Source organism: Lactuca serriola, chromosome 5 (assembly GCF_051521515.1).
Source record: "Lactuca serriola cultivar US96UC23 chromosome 5, Lser_US96UC23_V15, whole genome shotgun sequence".
NCBI classification, from domain to species: domain Eukaryota; kingdom Viridiplantae; phylum Streptophyta; class Magnoliopsida; order Asterales; family Asteraceae; genus Lactuca; species Lactuca serriola.
Genome location: NC_136412.1, coordinates 41,435,097 through 41,443,160, shown reverse-complemented (window position 1 = coordinate 41,443,160; position 8,064 = coordinate 41,435,097).

The following is an 8,064-nucleotide window of genomic DNA, read 5'->3' as shown; positions in this document are numbered from 1 at the left end:
CACGAGCACTAGTTTATTTTAGGAAAATTGCCTAAAATGCTTTTATGTGCTAAATGTTATATGTTGCCATATATGATATTATTTGTTCGGATCTAAGGTCTGTTGCCGACCGGATCTAGAAACTTTATGTGTGTAGGATTCTAAGCGTACGTCTACGATATTAGAACTAGCATGTAAACGTTTCGGAGTGATAAGGATGATTTGAATATCTATCATGAATGAGGATCTAATTTCACCTTATTCGGTGTGTAGATCAAAATGGTGAGAACCAGAAGTGGAGTTGGAAATGCTGATGAAAATAGGAATCAACCACCAGTGATTGAGCAAATAACTGTCGTAGCAGCAGCACCTGAGCCAATAACCATGGCTGGTGTGCAAATGATGATTCAAACAATGTTGGATCGTCAGATGGATGAAACTAGACGGTTGCTTCAACAAAATCGTGAAGAACTGTCAATTCGTGTGGAAGAGCCTGAATTAAATGAAGGGCACTCGGAAGGTGGAAACTTCAGTGGGTCTGTTGGTCAAGCCAACCCACCGATAGTTAGGCAAAACAACCATGATGGAAGGAATGATGGAATGGGATGCAAGTACAAGGACTTTCTAACTTGCAAACCATCGACCTTCAATGGAAAGGAGGATCCGATTGGAGTTATGGATTGGATCTCCGAAATGGAGTTAGCCTTCATGACTTGTGGCTGCAGAGGCAAGTTGCAGACTATCTATGCAGTGCGACAATTCCGAGGTGGAGCCGTTCATTGGTGGAACACTCTAGGGAAGACGTTAAGCCCTAATGAGCCACTACAATTGACATGGGCAGAGTTCTTGGTGCAGTTCAAGCGCAAGTTCTGCTCGGCTCAAAATTTGTTGGAGTTGGAGAATAAGTTTTTGGCATTAACGAAAGGCAGCACGTCAGTTGATGAATACACCAATAACTTCACCGATAAGATGGAGTTTGCCTTGCATATCATCCCAGACGAGTTGACAAAGGTGGACCGGTATGCGAAGGGACTCCCATGGGAGTATGAGGCGCCAATACGTCAGGCACATACTCTAGAGGTAGCTATCTGGGCTGCCAAGTCTATTGAGAACATGATTAAGGGGAGAACCACCGACAAGGTTGAGGTTGGTGAGAAAAGAAAGTTTGAGGGAACATCTGGTTCCAGTAAGAAAAGCAAATTTTCGAAATCTGATTCGAAAAAGTTTGGTGGAGGAAAAGGAGGAGAAGCGAAGTGGTGTGATAAGTGCAAGAAAAAGCACTTTGGGAAATGTAGCGAGGATGTAACCTGCTACAAGTGCGGAAAAATTGGGCATTTTGCCAATGAGTGTCCGAACAACAAAAGGTTATGTTTTGGTTGTAATGAAGAGGGGCATATTTTGAAAGACTATCCAAAGAAGAAGGAGGCAGCAAAGCCCAACATTCCACCAAAGCCGAAGGCGAGAGCCTTCCAGATGACACTTGAGGCTGCGAAAGATGAAGCTGATGTCGCTTCAGGTACCTTTCTCGTAAACTGTTGGGTAGCGTAGCTTTTTGATGTATTGCGTCCATTGGGCTCGATTAATAGTCCAAGTTTTGTAACTCCGGTTTGGGCCTGTCCAACCGTGAGCTGATAGGGTTTAATATAAATTGATATGCTTGCATGCATATTAGACTAACGATTGAGAAAACGATTGATAGCAATTACGATAGATTACAGATTATTTTCATCGTTCTTGTAAACCCTAAATCCTCTACAGTAGAAGTTCTTTATTGAGCTCTGCTGAGGATTGTTGATCAATCATTCGACACACTTTGATCCTTTCTTGTGTTATTCGCTGTTTTCATATTTATTATTTTACCTGTTATAAAGATCTAATCGATCTTCAAGTTATTTATTAACTCTTCAATTGGTATCAGAGCAGGAGGCTGTGTAATTCATACACTTCTTTTCTGTGAAAAAGGTTTCGATTAGGGTTATTCCGCATTTAGTGATATTGATTGAGTCGTCATCCCATAATTGACGTAACTCGATATTTATTGTTTTGCCCTAATTTAATACATTACAAGTCTGATCTTTTAACAGGTTATTCGATCAAGCATGGACGAGTCGCAATCCAATCCAATTAATATTTCAAACAACATTGGATCAACAACGAAGATTCCCATCCTTTACACCCACGATTATGAAGTCTGGGCACATCACTTTGAAGACTATGTTATAGGATCTGAGGACAATGGATACCTCATCTGGGAAGCAATCGTTTCTGGACCTTTCGCTCATTCAGCAACTTCAAGGATTATTAAAACTCAGAAGGAGTATAATGATCTTTTGAAAGACGTTAAAGATATTGCTCAAGACGAAAAAGATAAATTTCAGTGCAATATCAAGGCGTTGAGATTAATCAGATTCGCTCTCCAATCCGATACTTTCAGGCTGGTGAGTTCATGCACGACTGCAAAAGAAATATGGGACAGGCTACGAGAATTGTATTCTACGGACGAAGATCTTGAACACTCCATTCAAACCTTACTCTTGTCTGAGTTTGGTGAATTCAAGCAGGGGGCCGAAGAGACCGTGACTCTAACATTCGATCGCTTCAATCATCTTCTTAGCAAGATGATTAAACATGACATTGAAAGGAAGCTAATTGAGCAGAAGGTTACGTTTTTTAATGGCCTCAGATCTGAGTGGAGAGCTGTTGTGTCCACTGTTAAAGCGCATGAGCAATTTAAATCCTATTCTTTGGCGAAACTGGTAGGCATCCTGAAATCTCAAGAAAAGATCGTGTTACAGGAGAAGAGTGTGGTCTCAAGCTTGGGTTCGTTGGCTCTTTTGTCCAAAAGTAAATCGGTGATGGAAGAAGAAGACCTCAACTTGGAGGACTATGACCTCACTTCGGAAGACTATGCTATGATGGTGTCAAACCCCAAGAGGTTCATCAAGAAAAGATTTCCCACAAATAAGAATAGAAATTGTAGGGAAGTTATAGTTTTGAAAAGGTCAAAGATGAACCGAAGGCAGAAGAATCAAAGTAGGAACCGAAAGCTGAAGGAGATTCGGGAGTGAGTTGCTATTATTGTGGAGGAAAGAACCACTATGCAAAAGATTGCGTCCTCAAGAAAATGGCAGAAAAGGATGAGGAAAAAGATGAAGAAGCTTTGTTGCAGAGAAAGCTGGATGAGATCAGGAAGAAGAAATCTACTGCTAACCCTTCTATGAATGCTTTAATTGTGCAGGGTTCGGTAGCGGATGATGAGTTCGGTGGCGTGGAGGTCTGGTCAACCGACTCTGAGGATGATGAAGTAAGGAAGCCTTCTCATGGAAAGGCTTATGTGGAGAAAGATGAGGGCAGCGGTGGAAAATGCTTGATGGTGACAGACGTGTCTCAGATGAGGGGGTACAACACAGACAGTGGGAATGGAGACGCAAAGGAGCGAGAGGACGTGTGCTTCACAGCAAAACCGCTCAGCGTGCAGTTCAACGAGCTTGATGAACTGATCAAGAAGGTACAATCCGTTTTTGTTTCATTCAAAGTCCCACAATGCTCATACGAAAAAGAATTAAAAAGTGTTAATTCAAGAATCTCTCATCTAGACAGTAGTTTAACTCAAACTCGAGTCACCAATTCTAACCTAACGGATCAAATAAGCAGGGTGTCTTCGAAGAGCGAGGAACGGAGAATGTGGATCGAACTGAAGGAGTCGGAGTTAATCAAAACCAAAGATGAAAACATTTATTTGCAAAGAGACAATTTAAAGCTTTTAAAACAGAGAAATGTTTTTTGTTTGATTGCTAAACGTCTTTATACTAATATCACTCAGCTTCATTTGGACTGTGAAATAGGACAAAAGATTCATCGCATGATTTTACCCTTCCTTGAGTTTAAGGAGGATGAAATTGATGCTAAAGCATATAATTGTGAAAGTGTTATTTCGTCTGAGGAAGTTAATCCGACGTATATGTATGGACTGGACAAAATTGAATCTTTCATTAAGTCCAAGGACCATAAGGACATGCTTAAAAACCTTTTGGATGAAAATGATAAACTGAAACTGAGGACCGAAACCATACAAAAATTTGACTCATTAAATTCCAACTTGAGCTCAGAAAATAAAATTGATGTTGAAAATGCATCTGAGCTTAATGAGGATGACAATATGAGTGAAATTTCTGTAGAGGACACAGTTGATTGTTCAGAATTTGTTAAGAGCGAACCCGAAAACCACAAGAATCTCATCTCAGAAAATTCAGTGGAGTTTGCTCGTTTGTCCCAACAAAAGTCCCCGATCCTTGCAGAAAAGGCAGTAGTATATCAAAAAGTTAGGACCACTCCAAATCAGGTGTATAAGGTCACAGGCGTAACCGAACATCAGACTGCTGAACTCACAGCCATTGTAAACGAAGACAATGCTGATGGATGCGACGAGTTCTTCTGGTCAGCTCCAATTGACAATGCTGATGAAACGGTAGGTCTGTCTGAAAGAACTTCATGGAAAAGTAAAGGCAGATATGTGCCAGAACCTTTAAATAAGCCTGACAGCTTCGATGTGCCAAGTACTAGTGGTACAAAAGATATTCCTCAAGAAAAAGGAATTCCTGCAAAAGAAGTCACTCCTTTAAGCGAAACATCATCAGTTCAGAGTGAACCAGCTGAAGGAAAGCAAAAACCAAAAGCCAATATCCATCATCAACCGAAGCAGATGAGAAATCAAAAACAGCAAAGAAATCAAAGATACAAGAAGAATCTTTATGAGAGAAAACAGTTTTGGCGATCTCAAAATGCATATTTCTCATATCGTGACAGAAACTTGAGGTCAGAGAATAACACTGTAAGGTCACAAAAATGTCAAAACAACCGAAAGCAAAGGTTCGGTTCAGAGGACAACGTCAACCGAAAGCAAAGGTTCGGTTCAAAGGACAACGTCAACCGAAAGCAAAGGTTCGGTTCAGAAAACAACATCAACCGAAAGCAAAGGTTCGGTTCAGAGAACAAAAGAGATCAAAATTCTAGGTTCGGTCCCACTAATGATCAAAAGCAAAAAGGTCACCTAGAATCTCAAGTCAAGCAATCATCTCAGTCTAAGTTCTCTCATTCTAACTCTTCTAATTCTTCAAACTCTTCTAATTCCTCTCCACCTCGTTCTAAATTCCATTCTGTTCATTCTCAAAAACCTCAATCATCAACTGAAGCGAAAGGAAAATCGAAGGTTTCATCAGTTAAACCTGAAACCAAACCGAAAGTAACAAATCCTAATAAAATTAAGGTTTTCACCATTAAAAGGAAAGATGAAACAACATTGATAAAAAGAACATATTTAGTTGACATCTCTCTTACTATTCCTGTTCCTGTGAAAGGCTCACGAGGACCCAAGAAACTTTGGGTTCCTAAATCTGCTTGATTTTTGCAGGTTATCAGTGACGAGCAGTTTGACGAAGAATGGTACATTGACAGTGGCTGCTCGCGTCACATGACAGGAAGGAAGGAAGAGCTCAGGGAATACAGATCTCTTTCAAATGGTGGAAATGTCAAATTCGGGAACAACTCCTTCGACACCATAAAAGGCTATGGAATGATTACAAACGGTGATTTCACGATTAGAAAGGTTGCATACGTGGAAGGACTACAACATAACCTCATCAGTGTATCTCAGCTAGTTGGAGGTACCGGTCTCAACGTTTCATTCGACGATGAGGGTTCTGAAATAATTGAGAAGAAGACGAAAAGAGTTATTCTCAAATCGGAGCGTAAAGGTGAAATGTTTCCCCTGAACCTCAAACCTATCAAAGGGAACCCAGCTATCTGCCTGTTATCCAAAGCACAATCTGACGAAAGCTGGTTGTGGCACCGAAGGCTCTCTCATCTCAACTTTAAAGACATCAATAAACTTGTCACTGGAGGTCATGTTCGAGGTCTTCCATTGCTTAAGTACGATAGAGAACATTTGTGTGCTGCATGTGAAATGGGGAAGCAGAGTCGTCAAAGTCATCCATTTATTATAAACACTAAAGTTGTTGAACCACACGAGTTACTTCATATTGATCTGTGTGGTCCATCATCTATCGAAAGTATCGGTGGTAGCAAGTACATTCTTGTTATTGTTGATGACTTTTCGCGTTTTACATGGGTGTTCTTTCTGAAGCAAAAATCTGAAGCGACTCTCAAACTAAAGACGTTCATTAAGCAGGTTGAAGTACAGTTGAAGAAAGTCGTTCGCAACATCAGGAGCGATAATGGGCTAGAGTTCAAAAATAAAGAATTTGAGGAATTCTTGGCCGAAAAGGGAACCAGTCATAACTTCTCGTCTCCCTACACTCCTCAACAAAACGGAATTGTCGAAAGACGAAACCGATCTTTGTGTGAAGCGGCCCGAACTATGCTAAGTTTCGCCTCCTTACCTTTATATTTTTGGGCTGATGCTATTTCTGCTGCTTGTTTTACACAGAACAGGTCATATCTCAATAAGCGCTTCACTCTCACTCCTTATGAGATCATCAACAACAGGAAGCCAAATGTCAAGTTTTTCCATGTGTTCGGTTCATGGTGTTTCATCTTCAATTCTAAAGAAAACTGCAACAAGTTTGATGTCAAAGCCGACGTGGGGATATTTCTGGGCTATTCTCTAACTTCTAAAGCGTACAGGGTATTAAACAAGCGCTCGAGAAAAATAGAAGAAACTTATTATGTGACTTTTGATGATAGCTATGTCAAAAAGCTAAAGGCCAACGAAGACACAACTGGAGAAATTTTTCCTCAAACTGGCCAAGTCACCGCCTCTATTGCAAACCTCTTTGAGAAATTTGTTGAGTTATTTAATGAACCAGAGAAGGCAACTCTCTCAGAAGCCAACGCAGCTGACAACAAGGTAGATCATCTGAAGCAACTTATCGATGATGCGGCAAAGAGAATGAATGAAGGAGGATCAAGTTTTGACGACCCTCCACAACACAATGCTTCAGTCGAGGGGGAGGATCCGTCATCATCATCACGGCCGAGCTCACATGTTTAGGGGGAGAACAGTTCTCAAGCTGCTCCCGAACACACTTTATCAACCGAAAGTACCACACCAACCGAAAGTGCCTCACCACCAGAAGGTGTATCAACACCCGAAAGCTCAGCACCAGACATACAAGACATTCCTGAAAGCTCATCTGTCGAGGGGGATCATGCCGATATGCTTTATGACGATGAAAGTCCATCCGAACCAGAAGAGACGATAAACGCTGAATTGGATCCAACCTTTGATCCAAACTACCATCCTCTCGTCAAATGGACCAGAGATCATCTTGTCTCTCAGGTTGTTGGGGATGTATCTGAAAAGGTTCTGACCCGATCACAACTCAAAGCAAAACAAACTTCCTTGTTCTCAAAAGTAGAATTCTGTATGTTTAACTCCTTCGTCTCAAAAGTTGAACCAAAGATAGTTAACACTGCTCTTAATCACTCCGATTGGGTTCAAGCTATGCAAGACGAATTGAATGAATTCGAAAGGAACAAAGTTTGGCGACTAATTCCAACTCCTCCAGATGCCTCAGTTGTTGGTCTCAAATGGGTCTTCCGGAACAAAATGGACAAAGAAGGGAACGTGATACGAAACAAAGCTCGTCTGGTTGTGAAAGGATACTGTCAGGAGGAAGGAATTGACTATGAAGAGACTTTCTCTCCTGTTGCTAGGCTGGAATCCGTTAGAATCTTTCTTGCCTATGTTGCACACAAAAACTTTGAAGTCTACCAAATGGACGTCAAGTGTGCATTTCTCAATGGAGAACTCGAAGAAACAGTGTACGTGGAGCAACCTACTGGACTCGTAAACGAAAGGTATCCTAATCATTGTTATATTTTGGACAAAGCCGTGTATGGACTGAAACAAGCTCCGAGAGCCTGGTATGAAATGCTGACAAAGTTTTTAAAGATGTCCAAATTCAAACAAGGTTCGGTTGACCCAACCTTCTTTCGTAAGAAGGAAGGTAACCACCTTATGATTGTTCAAATTTACGTCGATGATATCATCTTTGGCTCCACGAATCCCAGCTTAACAGCTGAATTTAGAAAGCTGATGGAGACTAAATTTGAGATGAGCTCAAT